The sequence below is a fragment of the Thunnus maccoyii genome, chromosome 21 (assembly GCF_910596095.1).
Source record: "Thunnus maccoyii chromosome 21, fThuMac1.1, whole genome shotgun sequence".
Lineage (NCBI taxonomy): Eukaryota > Metazoa > Chordata > Actinopteri > Scombriformes > Scombridae > Thunnus > Thunnus maccoyii.
The window spans coordinates 24986297-25009470 of NC_056553.1; the positions used below are offsets into that span (position 1 = coordinate 24986297).

Below are 23174 nucleotides of genomic sequence, written 5' to 3' on the forward strand. Positions count from 1 at the left end.
CAGAGAAACAACGGTGAATGCAAGCGGAGCAGAGAAAAAGGTTAGCAGTAAGTTGTCAGTCTGGCGGTAAATGTACAGTACAGACTACAGTGTGTCAATTAATAAATGCTGCAGCTTGTCAAGACTATGAAAAGTCATGTCTGTTGTTATTTTGGGGGTTATTTTGTTTTGTTTTGCCCTAACCAGTTGCAAGTGATGTATGTTTCCCCCCCAGTGTCATTTTCAGGCGACACAAAACCTGTGGCTGCTAAGAGCAATCAACTTTTCACGATGATCAAAGAAATATGTTGATTTCAGAGTTGTTTAGTTCACTAGTTCCCAACCTGGGGATCCCAACCCCCACAAGGAGTCGCAAGGCCTTCTTGATTTTAAGAGGTGTAAGAAAACTTAAAAATAAATAAATAAATAAATAAACTATATCTCAGTATTTCATTAATTGCTGAAAAGAAAACAAATTTATTTGTTATTTTTAAAGTTTAGATTGTTATTTAAGATGTAAACCTTAAAAAATCTCTGGAGGATAAGGGCACGGTGAAGACATGAACACAAGCTGTATTCACAGAGCCGTCACTCTCTACTAAACAGCCTCATCCTGCATTAGAAATGTATGCATTTAAAACAACCACGGAGCTAATAGAACAATGGAGAAGAAATCACTAAATCTGTTGGAAAGAAGCCTATTAAGTATGTAGGATAGTTAAAAATTTCAAAAGATATATAATACAGACGGACAGAGAATTGTTAAAAAAGTCTTCTGATGCAATAATCACAGGAAATACTCTGCTCAATATTCATCTAAATTGCTAGTTTTACGCACACTTCCTGCAGTTATTGTGTTCACTATTTGGGTTAATTATAGTTTAACCCAAATAGTGAACACAATATGCGTCGAATACAAAATGAAATATCCATAAAATATGTCACTTTGTCAGGGGTCGTCAGTTAACTGATAGAATGTTTATGATAGAATAAGGGTCCCTTAAGGAAAAAGGTTGGAAAAAGGTTGGGAACCACTGTTTTAGTAACTAAAGAAGTGGTTCCCTAAAGTTTAGTTGAATTACATCAACCTGTACAGCTGTATTCATCTCATTCATACTTGTCATCATCATTTTTTTGGCCATTTTTCTGTTGCTAATTTTCATGGATGTAGCTAGCTAGCTATGTAGTAGTATGACCTCCCAGTTCTAAATCCTGCCTACTGATTGGTGGAGGGAGGCCTGCTACAAAACTCAACTACAACAACCCTATCCTCATCAGGGTATCTGCAGGTCTTGAAAAGTCTTCAAATGCATTGAATGTATATATTTTTTCTTGCCTGCCATAGACAGTAACATTAGTTGCATTACTTTTTTCTATGTGGAGAAGTTACACATCTAGAAACTAGAAGTGGGTCTGATGACAGTGGATTGTGCAAGAAGTTGTTTTAAGTCTTTTAAGTGTCAGTTTTAGCATAAAAAAATGATCATAAATGAATTAATCATTCTATTCAGCCAGGAAATACTAAAAAATATGTGATATGATACATGATGATACATACATAATGATACATATTTTCAGGCCATATTGTCCCTACTGGTTTAACTTCATACTTTCATACTTTGGTTGATATGATAGTGAAAAAGGTATTAAATTGCATTCTACAGATGGGTGAAAAGTTAAAGGAAAAAACAACATAAAGTGTCTCAGTAAGGTGTTGGGCCACCATGTGCCACCAGAACAACTTCAATGCCAAGGTGCATCCACCAGATCCCCTCATTGTAGGGGTCAAGCATTCAGACCTGTACTGGTTTTTCCTTTAATTTGTCACCCGTCTGTATGTGGTATTAAAAATGTTCTGGTGAACCCTGCTTATAAAAAGCTGACTTAAAGGTCAAGGATGTCTATGAATACATTCAGGTGCTCTACCATTTGCTTTAGAAATAAATGGTCTTTTTGAAGAGGAGAGGCTTTGTTTGTTATGTGATTTAGGCGACAATGAAGACAAAACCTGAAGTCTATATGTGCTATTGCTCTGTATGATGATTTTAGTCTTATACTTTTTAATAAAAATATTCTTCATCTCTGATGACCTCTACTGATTGGATGATAATAAAAGACTTGAATTCAGGTTAACTGAGTCATCGTCACATACTCCATAGACGACAATGAAGGCCACAATTCCCAGCATCTCTCCTCTTTGCATAAAATGGAAGAAAGATGCAGGGACATGTCCTCATTATCTGTGGTTGTCTCCATTTATTAAAAGATACTGGAAGCATATAAGAAAGGAACTCTGCTGGTTTACATACTGAAATTAAAACACAACCAGGATTGTTTTTGCTCGGACTTCACTCCTGGACAGTACACACTGATAACATAGCAAAGCTAACAAAGATTAGCAAGATAGTGGATTTTGCTCCAGTGGATTGAAGAAAAGCTGGGGCAAGCATTCCAGTGGTATATATAAATATATAAAGCTCTTCCAATGGAATGTTTCACTGCTACTTTAGGGGGGAATTAATTTAATGTATACAGAGTAGGGATGGGTATCATTAGGATTTTATCGATACTACTACTCTTATCGATACTCCTCATTGGTCCTGTCCTTTATTGATACTCTCATCAGTTCTTTTTCATAACTAAATAATTGCTTTTTTAAAAAAGTATTTATTTACAGAACAGGATTAGAATTAACATTTTCAGCATAAGTAAACATTGTTTGTCTAGAGTAGCAACACTAATGTTTACCACAGAAAGTCTGTATAAACTTAGTAATATTTCACTGGAAAGAAATCTAAAATGTCAAAAAAAAATAAAAAAAAGAGGACCTGCGTGCTGGTACCGCTGGTAGAGAGGAGGGGCTGGTTTGGAGGGGGGACTGCAGGTAGCTAAGTTTACAAGAATTTGCCACATTTTAATATATGTTACAACTAAGATAGGAATAGGATAGAAACAGTTAGGCTGCATACTTGCTTTATAACAATTTGCTATTAGCTAACTAGCATGCTGCAGTTGTGTAAAACATGTTGGCAGTAGACGGGAGACCATGTACAAAGCAGGTGAAAATATTGCTTTTCCACATGTTTTTGCTTGTTCAACAGATGTTTTGATAAATTACTCTTAGTGGCTTTTTACCTGTGAAGGTTTTATTGCAGTTATAGTAACAAGCATAGTTGTCATTAACTCAAGTATAATATTAACTTCACTTCACCTGGTTCACTGTCTTAACCGCGGCTTTCCTGCTCCCCGCCCTCAGTCAAACCAACGCGGAGCAGAGGAGAAGACAGAAAGGAGAAGCTACTGCAGAGGGACCATCAGTTACACTAAAACGTATAAAAGTACCTATAAAAGAACCAACTGTAAAAATACCCTAGTTTATGCACAAATTGTGCATATGCACAAATTGTGCATAAACTATAAACAATTTGTGTTTTACAATGGGAGTTTTTTATTTGTTGAGCTTTAAGATGAGACAAGTGTCTTTATGCAATGTAATGTTTTATTTAAGAGGTTATGTTTTGTTTCATCAATGCAATGGTAAATTTGGTGTCTCATAAATGGGCTGGGCAATAGTATGTGCGTGCCACAAATAAACCACTACTACTACAACTACTACTGCTACTACCACTACTATTACTACTACTACTACTGCTACTACTACTACTACTACTAATACTACTAACTACTACTACTAATAATAATATTAATAGTAATTCAGGCAGTGAAGTCCTCACTGCACTACGAAAAGGTTTACAGACTCCTTGTTGAGCTCTTTGTAGGAGGCCGTCAGAGCCTCCCAGCAGGTGTCCTTAGTCATCTGGTGGAGGGAGGAGCTGCTGAGGTTTCCTGCAAGATGAGCATCGCACAAAATAAGGAAAAAGAAAAGAAGAGTTTAGGAATGAAAGGCACGAGTTACTGCAAAACTGATTAACTGATTGAACTAATAAGATAAGGAGGGAGGCTGGACTTGATTAAAACATCTATTAACTGTAAGTGTAGGATTCAATTTCAAGCACCATCTCACCATCTCTCGACTGTCTACACACTGCCATATCAATATTATACAAATTTGGTTAAGATGTTGGTTGATTTTTTTTTATATCTTACTTGATTACTGTAGTGTCACCTACATGCATCAGTCTTTGAAATTTTTCTGGGCTTAAATAAGAAAAACCAGTGATGTTAGGTTTTGTGAAAACTGATATGTCCAATATGTGCAACATATACATATAGACCAATCATTAGGAATATTCAACATCACAGATATATGGTTTCATAGAATTTTATATCTACGAGAAGCAGTTCTGATGTTAAAATATCATTTGATTGAAGCATGTGAGATTGTGAATCTACAGAAAGGGTTTACAGGTTTACTATAGCTGTCTGTGTTGTGTAGCTGTGAGGAATATGTATTTCAGAAGATGAACTAGTACAAAAACAAGGAGGTAAAGAGGGTCCAAAGAGTTCTAGAACCACACCATGTATGTTCACTGTGTGTATCCAAAGCCTGCTGCCTGAAATATTCACTAGAGCACTGAATGTCGATTAATCCGCTGCTAAAAATAGTCCCCAAAGAATGCACTGTTTCCTCATGTTTGAGTAATATTTGCTAAACACTACAGTGCTCAGCTGTTTCACGAAATGACTGGGCCTTTTTTAAAAATGAAATGTCATATTAGTGAGGTGTGAATAAAAATGAATGTCTTCAGTAGGAACCAGTGGGCTTGGGTCTGAGGGAAGTCAGAAAGTATTGACAGATGAACCATTAACACATTGTTGGTTTTACTTTTTTTTGATGACAATAAGAAAAATATTGAATAATTCCAGTCACACCCTTTTAAAGGTGATGTTATTTACATTTTGCAACAGTCTGTGAGTTGTAAATTTGTGTGCATGTGTATGTGTTCTGATTCAAATTCTAAGATATTACCAGGTTCCCAAGCTGCTTTAGCCGATGCACAACCATTAGATTAGATATTTGGCTTTCCACAGAAGTCAGGACAAAAACAGCCTGTCTCTCCCGGGTCAAACCCTCTGAGCAACCTTTAGCAACCATTTAGTCTCATTTAAACATAATTCTCTCTCCAAAGCCCCCATCCTCTTCTTGTTTCACTGAGGTTTTTCTCTCTGCCAAGATTACCAGGCCGGCCTTTAAAAGCACACCTCTGCTCTTTCTACTTCCAGTCCCATTCCTTTCCATTAAGCCCTGAGAGTATGGGGCTCTGCTTGTCTTCTCTGCAGGCTATTGATCAGCATCAGTGTTGGCCAGCTAGGACTCGTCTCCTACAGATAGATCTGGGCCCAGCCGCCGGCTTTTCATTAAGAAAACACCACAGACGAATGGCAGAGAAGAGGTAAAGGGCATGAGGGCTAAGAGTCTGATAATCAAACTTGATGGTTCTCTGCCAGCCAGTCCTCTGTCCTTCCTGTCGGTTTATTAGTCAGGCTGTTTGTCTGCTTTCTTGACCCATCCAGCTTGTTTTGATTGAGGGAACTTGTGAGAAAAAGGCGCTGAAAATAAAGTCACTCATCAACCTTTGGAAGGTGTTGCGAACATGTTATTAACAACAAGAAAGAAAGACTTTATCTTCTTCCTATTTGAAGGTTCCCGTGTGACTTAAGCAAATGTTTTTGACCAGATGGGATTTTGATACAAGCAGATCAGCTTGGTGGCATTTCTATTTGAAGCCCTAAACAAAATTGTGCTGAAAGGAAAAACCTAATTTCACTTCAGGGCTAATCCTTAATGACTTTGCCTGTATCAGATTTTCCATTTTATCACAGCCATCACGCCACTCAATGTTAATGTATTAAATAAGAATCAGCAGTAGTCACGCGTCAGTCTGATAGATACAAACTCAAATCTGAACCTGGAGGAGATGAATGTTCAAAGGAAATATCAGACAGGAGATGTTGACTACAGTTCAGACATGACTTCTCTCCTTTTTGTGAATCTGTTGGAGCACACCAATAAATTCCTTCCTCAGTGAGAGTTAAGCCACTGAGGTTTACTTTGAATCACATGTTTTATTCACGTGAGAACAAAGTGTACAACGTGTAGATTTTTATTTCCCTTGACTCTCTGCTACTTCCATTGCATCAGTTTCTTTCCATCACTCCTGCCTCCCACCTGACATGTGCCTTTCTGCTGGTCATTTACATTCCACCATTTTGTTAGGGATAAAGGCAGACCAACTTAACCCCCAGTATTACTAATATACTGTATGCACCTGCATTACATTCCACCTCCACTGTGGCTGTCCAAGACAATCTACTGCTGGAGTTAATTTTGACACTTAATTTTGGTTTAATTTTAGTAATTTGATTTTTGTTAGTTTATCTTTTTCATGAGAGATGTTTTAGTCTCATTTTGTCATGCATTTTTCATTTTTATGTCTTAAGAATTTTAAGGCTACAGCTGCCACCATCTTTGTTGTGACTCTACAGTAAAATCTGTGTGTTTGAACAGCCGTCATTCCTGCTTACCTTACCACAGCTACAGTCCCGGCGCCAGAGGAAAGTAGGCAGGGCATATGGTTTTTATGGGCAGGTGGGTGCCCCCCCCCCACCACCACCATCACCACCAAAAAGCACCATCACAACTCAACTACCATCCACCCTGCACAGACATCAACCACATTAATTTGCATACAATAATGCATCAACAATCACTCATGACTGCAGTTTAGTTGTTTTAATATTATGACTGTTGCAGCACCAAATACAAGTATAAACCCATAGTGAAGCATACATATATACGATACAGAAATTGCGTCACCAAAAGGCACAGGCTGGCTCACTGCAGGCCACCTCTCACACACATAATGCACACATGTGTGCGTTTACACACACATATACACACACATACACGCATCCACACACACACACTAACAGATGAAACAACTGAAGTGTATTCCTGCCTTTAAAATGTCTTCCCCCTGGTATTACTAGTGGTAAAGTCCAGTGTCCATTGTTATCAATGTTAAGGCAAGCGAGATTCTGTTTTAATTTAACATTTTAATTTATTAAAATGCCCATTAGGGGTGTGCCTGTCTCTCAGCACATCTCAACGAGGGGAGTCACATCCACCTGCTACATGATGCACATTTCCTTATTTGGACATCACTCCTGGCGTTGGGAGAGATAAAGCTGAGCAATTGACACACATGAAGTGCTCCCAAGGGACTCTCCATAACCTTTTGTTCCTGTTCTCCTTTCCACAAAGTTAGTTTGTAAAAAATAGGCAATAAATGAAAAGTGCAAAGCAAGAATCGCCTTTGAAGTTCTTCTCTACATATTATACATCGTGCTGTCTCTTTGTTATGAGTGTATAAATAGTTAGAGGTCTGTCTGCAATGAGTCGATGAGTAAAGTTTTAACTCAGTAGTCAGTGCAGTCGTCTATGATCGGGAAGAGTCCAGTTTGAGACCCGGTGTGGGGACCTCCTTCGTAAGGTAATTTATTCATCAACACTTATTGTAACACTTTAATTTTCTAAAATAGAGTGTAATAAAAACGAAAACAAGATTTTTAAGCCTCTTTCCACTTTCATTCGAATACAAATACAAATAATTTTGCTGCCTCAACAAATATAGATACAAATACAAATACTGGTTGATCTGCACATCCCTACTGCCCATATCATCGGGACTGCACAGCTAGCTGTGCTCTCCACTGCAGAGCAGCTGATCATTTACCAACCTGTTCACCAAAATACTGTTCACTGTCTGGGATCAGTTTGGCGCTCAGATGTCAGACAATGTAGTGATACTTCTTTAACAACATCTATCATTTAGTTTTTTTTCATTGACAGAAAAAATATTTTTTGTTATAATCTTTGTTTTCAAACACTGCATTCTAGTTGGGGTGCTGAGTGCCTTGTTTCCAGCCAAGCGGCAAATACTATGGCTTCAAGCTAAAACCAATGAAGAAGTACCTTGAAGTGCCACTGATGGCTACTAAATGCTCCAACTAACTCCCATTCAAAAAGCCTCAACTTCTCTCTAGAAATACTAAGTCAATCTTTTTTTTTCAACGAGTCATTATGGTCTCATAATGACTCGTGTGCTGGTGGTCATTTTGGAAATTATTGCTCCGTTAATAAGATTTGAAGACTTACAGTAGTTTTGTTGTCTGCCGTGTGGGTGTTGATTGACAACTGTGATTTACAGTTGACTCATCTGCTGCTCTCCCCGGTTCTGGGACTTACACTGAGTCGGACTATTGTCACAATATTTCCCTAAGTTTAATGTTACTTGATTATGATACCTGCCCTGTTAGCACAATTTAGCTAAAGTTGCTAACATTAGCTTAAGCATGCACCATTCGGTGTTCCCTGTAAGCTAGCATTAGTTTGGGTCCAAGGTAGTGCGGCGTGTTTCCAGAACATGAAAAGCAACACCCCACACTCTTTATTTGGAAGGTCCTGGCTCCCAACGGAAAAGATGGTGCCGACCATAATCAGCAACTCTGGGCTTCAAACTGGCTCCAGTGCAAAGGAACTGGTGACATAACATCTCACTACGTCCAGCTCTATATACAGGCTATGTTTTCAGCTCATGTGTGGCTCTTTTCTCCACTCTGTTTTCTTTAAGTACAGGGCCTTTTGTGTGAGTATATGTCATTCAAAGAGATTGACATTGGCTGTGTATACTGAGCACTATATTCCAAGGAATTACATTCATATTAGATAATTCTGCAGAGCATGATTTGCATCTAGAGCCAATGTACAATGCAGGAAGTAGTGTGCCCTGAGGCGGAAAGTAAGGGTGCAGAGGTCTGGATGATGGATGGGTGACTTTAGCCAAGGATTCTGTGATAGTAGATATGTGATTTCAGCATAAATTTTAGAGTTAAATTACTATTAAATCCACCTGTTGATAATGGGAAATGCCACTGGAGTAAAAGTATTAGTGATCTATACATTAATGCACGATCATGTGATCCTTATGACCTCAGGTTTAAACGTCTTGGTTCATTTGTAATAAATCTATGTGACCATAAACAGAACCAAACCTTGGTCTTACCTATATATATATATATATATATATATATATATATATATATATATCAATCTAAACGTCAAGTGCAACACCTGATCATGAATTTTGATTTTTAAAGCAAGTTTGACTTTAAAACAAGTCATATTTGTAATTGTTGATTACTTTTGCAGGGCAGAATACCCATTAACACCCAGATTATTACTGTAGAGAAGCTTGGGGACCATCACATACACTGCTCTCTACACAAGAAATCCTTGAAATTGTAGCATTGGAGAAAAAAATAAGTCAAATATCCATAACTGATTACATTTGTACTCTCGCAGGAGAAATATTGTCAACACTGAAGAGAAAAGAAAGCAGAAAAGTGGAGACTGGAGTCAAGTACTTCAGCCCTGCATTTCACCCTCCCCCCCCCCCCCATCCTTCCATCAGGGTAAATTGCTTTTTGCTTTTTCCCTGTCGTCGCTCGGCGTAATCCTCCCTGTTGTCTTAATATCAAGTGGAGAGAGGGCGAGATAATGGAGCAACAGGGGAGGAGGAGAAGGGGGCAGCATGGCCCTGAAGACCGTCCTCCAGGGAAATAGCACTCCCTCGTGTCAAGCACACAAGAATATTATTAAAACCCACCCCTCCTCATGCTACCAACCCCCCCTCCTCCTTTCCATCCAATACATTTACTTCCCGTACATAATAGCTCTCATATACATAACAAAAGCCAACACGGGAGGAGAGGTCCAAATGCTTCTGTAATGGATGTGTAGCAAGGTATTACATGGCACTGAATCAACCCTCTGCTGCACTTTTACAAAAGGCAGCACTCGGACCATACTGCTGACTGATGCTGTTGTTAAAGTGTGTCTTTTTGTCATTGTTGTCCTGATTGGTGCTTGTGTGTGATGTAAAGTGCTTATCAGAGGATGGCAACAAAGCCAGAAGTGATATAAGGCTGCTGTATAGAAGATTGTCTGGGTTTTTTTTCTCTAAACAAACAGACACACACACACACACACACACACACACACACACACACACACACACACACACACACACACACACACACACACACACACAGATAGCATCATGCAAGCTACCTAACAACAGGAAAAACAAGGAAAATAAGGTACAGAAAGCTCCACATTACAACATATTACAAGCTTGCAAGTATAGAAATATGGAGTGTGAATCAAAGAGAAGTATGAACTGTATTAACAGTGTACTTCACCGATTTAGCATTACACTCTTGTAACATGGTTGGATGGACAGTTTTTTAAAATATCAAAATCGATACAGCAGAACCAGAGATATCGTCTATTTTATTCCACACATTCTTCTTTCTTGCCAAAAAGTATGCTCCATTTGTAAACAAAAAAAAATTATCAGACTGAAACCATTCAAAATAATATTACATTATGTCCCTTTTAAGTCCACTAAACCTAGGTTGCACATGCTTCTAGATAACTCTATTTAATTGCTTTGTCCTCTCAACCCCTGAATGTACATTTTTACTGTCATCTGATTGCAAATACCAAGAGTCTGGGTATTGGGACGGACTGAAAATGTCCGAAATCTCAATTTACAGCTTGACTTGTCATAACAGGAAAACACAGGTGTAACTAATAACATTAAAGGTGGCTCTGTTCCATTCAAGTGTCCCAGTATGCAAAGCCAGTGAGTAAGCATGCAAAATATAAAGGCCCTGAAACCTGCACACTATAAGTGGAATTCAGCCATGATTCATGTTATCATTATTCCTGGTATGACATGTTAAGTGTCTGCCATGAAAAAGGTTTCTATTGAGTAAACTATTGAGTGAACAAGCATGAGCCACCCCCCCCATGTGTGATATCAGTGCTAATCCTCCAACCTCCTCCTACACATGTCCTAGTCTACCAAACAGACTTAATTACAGCTGTGCTTGCTCTAAGTTTTATATTCAGCAGGGTTCATACACGTAAGATTCATGAGGGTAGGTGTGCAGTGCAGGGTCTAGCTTGACTGTCCAACCGAAGTTATTTTTACCTCACGATCTGATGTTGATAGTGGGTTGAAACTGATGAGCTGAAGCTAGGGACTGTCTTAAAAATGGCAAAGTGGCCCTGAGATTTTAGTCAATGTCATTCTCATGTTTTTCCCTAGACACTTCAAAACAACTTTATTTTCATCTTGACATTTGCACACACAACGTCGTTAAAAAAATGAATGCAGTATGGCTCAGTGAGCTGTTATGGCACATTTTTTTTTATACCAATAGCTTCCTCATTTTTCACAGACACTTCAGATCAACTTTACATTCATCATTGCGACCTCCAGTCTTTAAACAAAACACACTTCAACACTAATACTGTTGGGAAAATTTCCCTGAAATAATATTTATCCAAGGAGAAGAGAGTCCTCATCCTTGAAGCTGTTCTCTTGTAAAAGTAAAATAAGGCCATTAGAACTCCAATCCCACACTGTGTAGCTTTTAAATTTTATTTGCATAGCCCAATATCACAAATCACAAATTTGCCTCAGGGGATTTTACAATCTGTACAGCAATACAACATCCTTTATCCTTAGATCCTTGATTCAAATAAGGAAAAACTCCCTAAAAACCCCTTTAACAGGGGAAAGAATAGTAGAAACAGAGGACGGATCCCTCTCCCGGGGTGGACAGATATGCAATAGATGTGTCTACAGAATAGAGCAAGAAAGCAAAATTACAGAAATACAGCATGGACAAACAGGATAACAAAATTGTAGATGGATTTCTCACATATGCAAAATATCATCAAGAAGACATTGAACAACTTCCAGGTGCTGCCAAACAGATAGAACCTGAGCCATGCGACCTCCATCACCATGGAGACTGGGGAAGAGGACACACAAGAGACAAGGAAACCGTATACACAGGGGAGAGAGAGACAGAGGAGGTGAGGCTGTATCTCCTGAAGGATGAAGATCCAGATGAGGAAATTCTGGAAATGGAACCAACAGCCAGGGAAGGAGAGCGGTCCCAGGATGGCCGATGGTCCAGCAAAGAGACACCTCAGAGAAAAGAGATGACAAAGAGGAGAAAATAGGAGCGAGAGGGAGAAGAAGAGAGAAGGATACTCTCTGTACTCTCCATTCAAAAAGAATCTCATCTACATGTAAATGTCTAGTCCTCGAATATGAGACGACCCCCACTTTTTCAAGTATAAAGGAGGAGGATGAATGACAGTACAAAATACTCACTTTCAGTATAAATATGAATACTAGCTTTTCTGTGTAGCTTTACAACCCCAAAGTAAAGTGTTAAAGACTCTATGACTGGCTGACTCTGGTTAATGTGTCCTGTCAGATCAGTGGTCAGTGTAACAGCATCGAGTTTGCATCCTGCTACATGTGAGCCAGCAGTCAACCAGGGAACAGTGTGGGTGCTGCTGACCTGCAGCTCACACTTAAGTCTTCACAAAGACACACACACTCACCACACACCACACGCACACGCTTACACACACACACACACACACACAGCTGAACCACAGTGCAGCTGGGTCAGGTCTCAAGGATAGCGAGTGAAACCCCTGCTTAAAATGAGATCCACTGTCTGCATACCAATAGAATGGCCTCAGGGCTCACAGTGTGTGCGTATGTGTGTGTGTGTGTTCTTACTTTACAGTGTAAGAGACCGCCCAAAGATTGATGGTGTGATTTAGAAGAAGTCAGTAGATACCTGTGGTTAAAGTGGCATCCAGCGTCCCTCAGGGGCCCCTGAGGGTGTCAGAGATGAGTGAGGGAGGGGTGGGGCTGCAGGTGTTTGTGCTGTAGTTCCTGGTGAGGATGTTTTTTTTGTTTTTTGTAATAACACTGAACATTTGACACAATGTTTGGTTGTAATATAAAGAAGAGTGACAGTGTCCATTTCATTTAAAGATGTGTCCACTATGCTGACATAAGACAGGACTTACTCCACTTATGACCAGTTGATTGAAGCTCTAACATTTCCTCTTTTAAGGAGGTTTGTTGGCTTTGTGACAAGGTTTTCACACCTGTTATAATATATCTGGTGGTTAGTCAGAATCCACAGAACCGTAGTCACAGATTTGCTGATCAGAAGAGAGTGGGCTCATCGGGAGGGGGGCCTTAAAGAGACAGGAGCTAAAACTGCCTGTATCAGACAGAGGCTGAACTGAGGGACTGCATAAAGGACCAGTATAAGATAAATAGGAAATTTTTTTGTTGTAACTGTAAATCATGCAAAGATATTTCAGTAGAGCCCCAGAATATAAATATAGACCTGGAAATGTGCAGAATATGTCCTCTTTTTCTCTCAAACCAACCACTTTCTGCTTTAAATAGGTCCTCCAATCCACTGATAGAGCCATATTTCATTCAGGTCATTTATACTTTTATCAGTTAACATTATCCATACAAATTTTAATATTCCTCACCACCTGGCAAAGACTTAGTACAAATCAAACAAATACAAATCAACAAAACATTCAACTCAACATACCACCCCACCCAAAAAACACATAAGCCATGACATAACTGATGATGCGAACAAGAGCTTAAAATCAGGAAGTGTTCCTTTGCCAAATTCTTTTAATTCCTTGGAAAGTATGGTGGGTAAGTTGAAACAAAGGAACACAACATTTAATTTAAGCTTGTCAGATATGACTGCAAAAATTCTGATGCCGTTCTTATCTGTTAATATGAACCTTCTCAGAAATGTATGATTTACATTCATCCCTACTGCATGGCATCAGCAAGATCATGTAAAGATGCAACGTTTCTTTCTTCTCTGACCTTTTTGTGAGCAACAGGAGGCAGTGACACACACACGCACACACACACGAAAAGGTCAGCCATGTCAGTGTCACCTGGTCATTTCCTCTAACAGTAGGTAGCAACACTGAGCGGTGAGCCTTCAGCAGCCAATCCCTCCTTCACTCTCTGTTCCTCTCTCTTTTTTCTTCTTCAATTTCCATCCTCTCTCTTTCTGTCTTATCCTCTCGTCTCCCCTCCCTGTCTACTCTGTCTTAAAACCAAACATGCCTCTGTTTGCTCATCTTTTAGTTGAGAGTGAAAGAGAAAGGGAGCAAGAAAGATTTCTGATGCAATATCTTGGCACAGAGCTGTCTGATATCGAGGATAAATACATTGAAGGCTCCTTTATGAACAAATATCTCCAATACAGTACTTTTATTGTTTTTCTCTTCCAGCTAAAAAAAAAGCTTGTAAATTGTGCTACCTTGAACAATTTTCTCACATGGACCAAAGATTAAAATGTGACTGAAGTGTTTTTAGAATACAGCATTGTGGTAATATTTTCAGGGTGTTTGAGGTCTTAATACGCCTGATCCGTCCTGCCTGCCGTTGCTGATTGAGAGGAGCTCTCTGGTGCTTTAAAGCTAAATAACTGCTCCGCCGAGGGCACTGTCCATATTTTTGAAATTCTGCAACAGCATGATTTGCAGTGTTTCACAGTCATTATCTCTGACCTTCCCGGTTTGAACCTCTCCAGGTTTTAGATTGGTGGAAAAGCCTTCAAGTCACAGTGCACCAGGTGCCTGATTTTACGCCGCAGAATGATTTCATACTCACTGGAAATATGATCAAAATGTCTTCTGTGGATAACTTCAGTCACAAAGAGAAATGTTGCATTATACAAAGTAGCTTCTCTGCATTGTTTCAAGTTGGATTCACTATTACTTTTTTAACTTCACTCCAGTTATGTGGTTAAATGAAATATAATACATGATAAATGTAGATCTGATCATAAAGCTGAATTTGTATTGTAATTTCATTCCTCCATTGAAGCTGCACTGTTATTAAATCAATAGATCTAAACCATCTTTTTACTCTTACATAAAGAACATACACAGCTATCAGTTGTTGGACTATTTTTCCAGCTGGTAACAATTAACATAAAAAGGTCTTTTTTGTGTTCCTTCTTATATTCCATCTGTATTTTGTGATTCATAGAATGCTTCTTCTATTAGAAATGTATGATTTACAAATGTATTACTCATCAGTGGATACTAGAGTACCACAGTGGTTCTTCTTCTAATACACAGTGATGATGGAACTGTCCTCTGCCAGAATTCACAAGACTGATAGGTTCAGTTTGCTTGAAACAAACTAGTTTGTACAACATGTTGTCAGATCACATCTGTAGGCAAAAGTGTTTTTACCTGCTCCAAAGGGCCTGCTGTCATAGCGTCCTCTTGGCGGCATCACACTGCCTCCAGCAACTCTGTGTCTGATGGTGCTCTGTGTATGTGTCTTGTCAGCGCAATTGTCGACCATCTGGAAAGAACTTCCTCTGAAGTATACTGATGCCTTGAAGTTTAATAGAAATGTGGCAGAAAACTGCCTCAGTGACAGTGGAGCAGGATATGAATTCCATAGATTTATTTTTGGAAAGAACGAGTAACAAGTTTTAAAGGAATACTACTGTTTAACAACCTTCATAGCTCTAGCCATCGGTTCCATCAGTTATGATAACACTGTGGGAACAGTGTTGTCATAGAGTTTCCTCTGTGCTCAAAAGAACTGGTGCATTATCCATATTATATTAATAAAAGATGACAGAGGAGGATAGCACACAATGAGAAGAGAGCACTTTATTTACAGAAGACAAACTGTTTTCAGCCGTCCAGCCTTCATCAGTGTCACAATCATGCAGTGTAGCTGCCTTTTATGTAGCACACACACAGGTGATTACCCTTAAGGTAATTAGCATTGCACCTGATAAGGCAATCAAATACATGACAAGCAGTGAGCATCCAGTATTGGAAAAGGAAAGAATGCAGAAACCAATTCACCACAGAAAAATAGGTCCACCATTCACTTTTTTCCACATCAAATATTAACAGACATTCCAATGATTACTAGATAACGCAGTTAAACAAATAAAAAACAATATTTCTGATTTTTTTAAAAAAAAAGAGGTGTATTCCTTAATATTGCAGCCATGTCAGTCCTGTGTGATGTTACTGTGAGTTATTAAGTCTTAAGAAACTTTAACAGAAGAACATTTCTTATGTTACATAATGTTGTTCAATCCTGACAACACCGCTACAGCGGAGCCACAGATTGAAGCCATTGATCACAGTACTTCTCCTTTCCTTTCCTCTTCTTTCCTCTTTCTGCTGTTTGAACAGACGCAGTGAATCAAGAGCTGCTTTTATCTCATGTGTCCACTGACTCCCCAGACCCAGCCTACAGACACCCACCTCCAGTGATTAGCAGTAAATTGATTTCACACTCCAGTAGGTCACACAAATTAATTACTGCAATTAGCTTCCAGACAGTTAGGGATGTGGAGGACACAGAGATGGAGAAACAGAGACTCAGTGCAGTTCAGAAAGACTAGCACTTCCTCTCACGCACTGTTTGCATCCAAGCTGTTGTTGGAAAATATATTTTGTTCATCAATATTATTTTTCTGAACTAATGTAATTTACTGTAAGGTAACGAAAAGTTGAGTGGTTGAGCAAATGTATGGGTTGTAATTCTATTTTTTAAAATTTATTTAGGAAGCGAGCCACTACTGTTGTCTATAGATACTTCATGTCTAGTTCATTAGATTTAGTTTTCTGTGGCAAATCTTGAGTTGGAGCTTGACTACTGTAAGCGTTAATGTACTGTGATATTCCAGGTGACCTAACTACACTATTGTTGTTAGCATTATAATAGACAGTTAGGAACTAAAAGTCAGTATTAAGCTTTCATCAGGAAAGGTGTTCATAGGAGAAATATCTGCTTCCTTATTAGTTTCCCTGATGTTAATTGAGTAAAAAGTAGTATTGTTTTGTTATCCTTGTGATTATCTCAAATCCTCAAAATTACAGTATTAACGCTGTTCTTTATTGAGTGCAGTCGGGGAATTAAAGGGCCAACAAAAAGAATTTTGCTTTGTGTCCGGTCCCATCATTTATGACCAGGCTATATATATATTGAATTCTGTTGACCAAATCAGAAGATTTGCAAGCTGTGTCTAAATCACAGTGGAAGTCTCGTCTATTCTCATTAATTCTCACAAGAACACAGTATAAGTCTTGTCTATTCTCATTGATTCTAACTGGATGTAATGTCACAGATGTGGGTGACATGATGACTGACTCACATTCAGCAACGCCCACTGAAGGACCTCTGCAGTCAGACTGAACTCAAGCCAGTTACTCAAAAAGCACAGATAGATATTTTTCTGCTTAAAATCCTCCTGGTTGTGAACCAAGCAGGATAAGCACTTCTCAATATGTCTCTTACACTCAGACTCTTTGAGACTCTGTGTTGCAATGATTGTCTCATGCTGTATTAATAATGAGTGGAGATTTTAAGGCCCCTAACCACATTAAATGTAGATGTTTCTACACAGTTAACGATTAAGAAACAAACAGGGTTGTGGATGAAGCTCAGATTTCTAGAATAATCACAGCAAATTTAAGACTTCAATCCAAGGCAAGTTTAAAAACAGACCAGCAAATCTGTGTTTTGCCAGATAAATTTAGGCCTAACAAACTTGCATCCAGGACGCAGTATGCATACAGACACAAAACAACACAACCACTTGCTATGTGACCAGCACAAAACTTTGTTTAAACTTCAATAGAATCATAGACTGTTTTTATGAGGCTGGGTTTTTAGTTCTGTTCAATGTTTTGATATCCTTATGCCTTCAGGTCAGAGGTTATTGGGTCTGTGTGTGTGTGCTCCTGCAACTACACAGGCAGACTGTTAGGCCAAATGGAATCATAATGTTTTTGAAATAATTTAATTTCCTCTTATATTCCTGGGTTTGTTGTCCTACACTAAGTAAGGCTAACAACACCCTGAACCCAGCTCCATACTCAACACAAAGAGTGCTGTCCATGATCTCATTGATCTCATCCCATTCTCAGAGTCCGTTTGTATAGAAGTTTATGAGAAAATGACTCTTACTTCTCACTTGGTTTATTACCTCAGTAATCACTTTCCTAATGAGTTTATGGTCTCAGTTGCTAGTTTCAAGTCTTCAATTCCTGAAAGCTAATTGTAACATTTTGGTCGTCTGAAAAAGTCTTATTCAGCATTTGGTTGTACTAAAAGACCCTCTAAGGAGTCAGATGTTCAGTTTTTCCAGTAAGTACATTTTGTTTAATGGTTTTAAGCATGTTTTTTGCTAGAAAAAATAAGCTAATGCTAATTAGCTTTAGCATTAACATTATCACAGTTAACCATACATGTAAATGCACCATGCTAACCAAGCAAACAGCTAACGTTAGGGTCAGCTCCACCCTCTCGTCCAAATGTGGTCACTTCTGGCTCCAAAAAACAAGATGATGACTGTCAAAATGTCAAACTCGAGGCTTCAAAACAGGAGCCCACAAACAATGGGTGACATCACAGTGGCTACGTCTAGTATTTTCATACAGTCTATGGGTACACCCTGGACAGGTCGCCAGTCAATCACAGGGTTAATATATAGTATAGAGATAGACAACCATTCACACTCACATTCACACCTACAGGCTAGTCACAAGTCACCAACTTCTGACCTCACACCCTGCATGCTGTTATTGGCAGGGGCTACACACCTACTGCCCAAAGGTTGATGCCCAGAAGTGTCCTGAACACAGCAAAATAATAAGAAAATACAGGCAGAGGGCAGGGTCTCTGCAGATAAACACACTGCCACACACTTCTAGTGGATCACAAGTGATGTTTGAGAAGGATTACTTTTGTATCAATCTGTAGATTGTTTTTTTAGGAAAATCCTGCATAGTATACCTTTAGTGATTGCACTGCAATCATGTGTGTTCAGTAGTTTTCTAGACAAGTCAAACCTTTCATTATTTGCTCTTTCTCACAAGGTGATTGGTACAGCAGAATGTAAACACAATTACTGTGTGGAACATAATTAAAGCACAATATACTCTAGCCTAATAATTATGACACATGTAGGCGGTGTTGCAGTGGTGGCCTTGGCCAGGGGAACACTAAAACTCAGTTTTAACTCACTGCCGTAGTACCTGTTACAAACACAACCTGCAATGTGATTACAATGTTTCATTGGAGCAAATGTAGGTTAAGTAGCTCTATGGACAGCCAGAGCTTTAATGCCTGTTCTACAGTTAATCTAACATCCATATTAGAGACTGACTCAGCCAGATGAGATTTTTTATCACAGGAAAATGTGGCACATTTCCAAATATTATCAAACCTTATTTGTGTTTTTTAAATCTTTTGACTACACTGATGATTCAGATTAGAACTGATTAATGACTAAAATAGACAACTTACTGTGGCAAGCCTGATTCATCTTATATGTCACACATGAGCAAATTTAGAATGCAATCTGATGATGTGTCTAGAAGCAAAGAATAGGCTTTGATCCAACTTCAGCCATACACTATCAGTGGCATAATTGACGATGCGCTCCCACCATTGACAAGAGACAAAGCACACATTTAGCTGGCCCATTTAGCTGGCCCACTGAGGCTTTCAGCTGCTCCCATGCTGTTGATCAGTCGCTGTCACTGCATGCATCAGAGATGAGCCACCATAGCAGCAGGGCTATTTGAAATCAATGGGGTCATAACTGTGGCGTAAATAGATAGAAAATTGGGCTGCTCGCTAGAGGCCAGAGGAGCATGTGGCCTACATCAATAGCTACTACCCCAAGTGGAAGAAGCAGCGCTCTCCAAGCTCGGGCTCCAAATTGAATTCCATGGATAGATAGATGGGAAAATGAAAACATTGATAAACCTCAATGAGCTTCATGAAAGCTTCGAATATGTGATTTTTTTTCTACAATCAGCAGCATACATGGGGCATATTTGATGCAAGGACATTGGATTCTGTGTACTGTACACTATGTTCTATTTGATAATATGAGAGCCACCAAATTGGCAGCTGGAAGATGATGGATCGCTGTTGTTATGAATGGCAGCGGTAATGCTCTGTGCCGGGGGAGCAGTTGGACAAGGTGGAAACTCTAAACACCACAAAGGCTATGAGAACAGCAGGAATGATCACAATTGGTTATATACAATCACCTCTTTACATGCAGTTTGAAAATAGAAAAATGGGCTGTTGAATTATTTATCTTGGAAGCTGGCTTTACAAAAGACAAAATGTTCCGAAATTTTCCTTCTCCCTCCAAATGATTTATTCATCACTTTTATTCCACAGCTGCAGTCGTGGCTGCTTAGATATACTGAGTCAAGCTATGCACATTGTTTGAAAGAGAGGTGAAGAGGTCTGTATACTGTAGTTACTGCATGTGCATTGGTTTGATCTAAGCCATATTTATCTGTATGTAGTTGGACATATAATCCACCACCATCACTTCAAGTCAGAATGTCTTCTTGAAAAGACTATTTTTCCTGCCTAGTCGGACATTTCAGTCTATGAACATGGGCCTGAAAGTTGCTGCCTGAAGGAAAGAAATCAACAGGTAAAATCTGAAACAGTTGTGCAGATATTAAAAGGATTATTGATTTTATAGAATATAGAATAACCCAAATGAGTTGAAGTGTAAAATGGCTTTAAAGTGACACAGCACACCCAGCAAAATTTTGCTTGTATTTAACAATTCATGTGGTAACAGTGGTAACACTTCGCTTTAAATCCCCCTACTTAGCTTTTATAAGCAGTATGTAAACATAAACACACTACAATATAGTTGTAAGAGTTTATGTAAGTAAGTAATGTAATTAGTGTGACATTCGTATATTGCAGTGAAAGGAATAAAGAATGGAGGTCAAGGAGTTGGCTTTGACATTTTTATTATTTAATCCTAACCTTGAGCAAAGTAATTTCAGTGGCTAACCTTATCCATTAACTATAAACCTGCTGTAGCTGCCATACAGCATGTTAAGAAGTACTAACCAACTAAAAAATATTGACAGTGAATATTCTGAAGGATGTGCTTGAATAAAGTGAAATGTACAACATCACTGTAGTGAGGGGCATTGGGTAAAATGGAGAGGTACCAACCTTTACTGGATCTTGAGGCAAAGATTCTGACATTATTCTAGATATAAAGGAGAACTCCACCGATTTTACACATCAAGTTTACCTGTCATGTTGATTACAACTGGTTGAGTACTAAATTGTCTTCTGTGCTTCTGGAGGAGTTTGGTCAGGTCTTGGAAAATAGCCTGTGATGACATCATCATCCTCTTCTTTTTTAATCTGTCTCTCAAAGTTCAGTGGTGTCATGGAGTACTGATTAACCTTTTCTGGTTTCTGTCTGTTAAATTGATCATTCCTTGATTGCAGCATAATACGTTCTGAACTGGTAATTTATTCATTATAGAACATTACACTGTAGTGCAATGCTTTGGTCAGTGAGTTTGCTCAATGACTCAGCATTATGACTCAGGCTATTGGAGATTGAAAGACACAAGGAGGCTCTAATTAGAGATGCTGGTGAGTTCCATGAGAAATATAGGAAACCAGGGTTTGTTGACCTTAACTCAAACAAATCAGGATATCTCTGCCTCAGCTGCTTCTTTTATAGCCATGCTAGCGGCATGTGTCTATGGATGGTAATGTCAGCCTGTTGGTCAGTCGGTCCATCACTTGCGTCCAGATGGAAATATCTCATTGTAAACATTATACCTGCTAAGCATCAGCACGTTAGCATGCATGTGATATTCGAGTTATCGTAATTACGAGATTCTGGCTTGTAAGAACTGTTCACACTAACAACAAAGTCTTAATTACGACTCTTAGTCTTTCTTAATTCATCTCTCAGAGGTTCATCTATGGAAGTGATACTAAATCGCTGGACTGCCCCCTAAAATGAACAAGGGAACGTAACCACCATGTGTATGTGTAGTAATGTGCTCAAACGCAGATAAAATCCTGCATCCTATGGAGAAGCAGGCAGCTAGAGTTAGTTTGTTGGTCTCTGTGGATGAGTGACAAGCTTCATATTGCTATAAATGACAGCCTCCTCTGTCACACAATTTATTCCACTGAAGATTTCCTGGTGTGGGCACAAATCAATGTGGCCACAGTTGCCTTTGACGCTGCTTTCTGGCTCTTTATATATTCATCAAAAGAGAGGGGAGTTAAGATGCCAGCACACATGACTGCTACTGTGGTGGCAACAGTGGCATGTGTGTGTCCATGCACATCACATCTCAAGCCCACACTATTGACAGGGCTGCCCCCTGAAGCCTGCCAAAAGCTGCAGTTCAAAACCAGCTGCCTCACAGCAAAGGGACATCTTTCATCAGGCGCTGGGGTGAATAACACTTTTTATTCCAAATGTCCTCATCCCGTCTCTCCAGTGTCCACGCACCACAAGAAGTTACGCTACAGAACCTTTTTACTGTCGATCCTAAATATGGTTATGGCTTGTAAAATATCAACAGCCCCACAGATTCTTGGCACAAACTGTGACAGAAGGTCACACTTAAATCAAAAATGTTTCCTAATGTGTTTTGTTCATATGGGGAAAAACATGAAGTTATGTTTCACTCAGGATGGATAGAAGAACAATATCAGAGCTTGATAAATGTAGAATTTCCAATTTAGAGAACACTGTGCAAATATTATTTGGAGTGTCATGGAGTGTAATTTCATGTGCCATAGTTACATAAAATTAGAGAGAAACACATAAATAAATAAATGAAACAAAATAATCGATGCTTTATGAATCTTCTTCATAAACACACAGAGACCGGAGGCAAAAGGTGAGAGACTGGAGGGAAATAACAGAGAACTGGAGTGTCTGGTGAGTTCAGAGATCAATGTAGGAATAACACTACATTTATATTAAATTTTTACTCATTAAAATCAGGGCACCACCCTTCTTTTGAAGAGAAAATACCTTTAATAAATCAGTCAATCATATATCGGTAATTTATATGTTTATGTATATATTTATATAACACAAACAAACAACTTCTTACTCATAAATGAAGACATTTATTGATAGCTAAATGTCTTAATGATACATGATAATGAGGATAATAAAATGAAGGAATAAAAGATATTTAAATGATAGGGTGAACCTTAACTCAGTGGGCAATAGTGAAGTGAAGTATGTGACAAAAGGGGAAAATGAGCTTCTCTAAGGAAATGGATTCTTATTCAACATCAACTCATGATCACAGAAAAGCCATGTTGTTATGCCTACTTACTTATTTTGGACTGCTTCTCTCCTATTTCTCCGCAAGACCTCACTGATCTGGTGGGCAGTATGAAACCTTCCTCCAGCCCTGA

The 23174-nt window shown here is 38.9% G+C and overlaps 1 long non-coding RNA gene across 1 annotated transcript; it reads right to left on the reverse strand.

Annotated features, from left to right (window-relative positions):
* Nucleotides 1–11241: 11241 nt before the first annotated feature.
* LOC121888402 lies at nucleotides 11242–15712 on the reverse strand. The gene is made up of 3 exons (XR_006093233.1): nucleotides 15417–15712; nucleotides 15143–15290; nucleotides 11242–12008 (listed from the first exon to the last, which is right to left on the reverse strand). It is a non-coding gene; the product is annotated as an uncharacterized LOC121888402 (long non-coding RNA).
* Between the last annotated feature and the right edge of the window lie 7462 nt (nucleotides 15713–23174).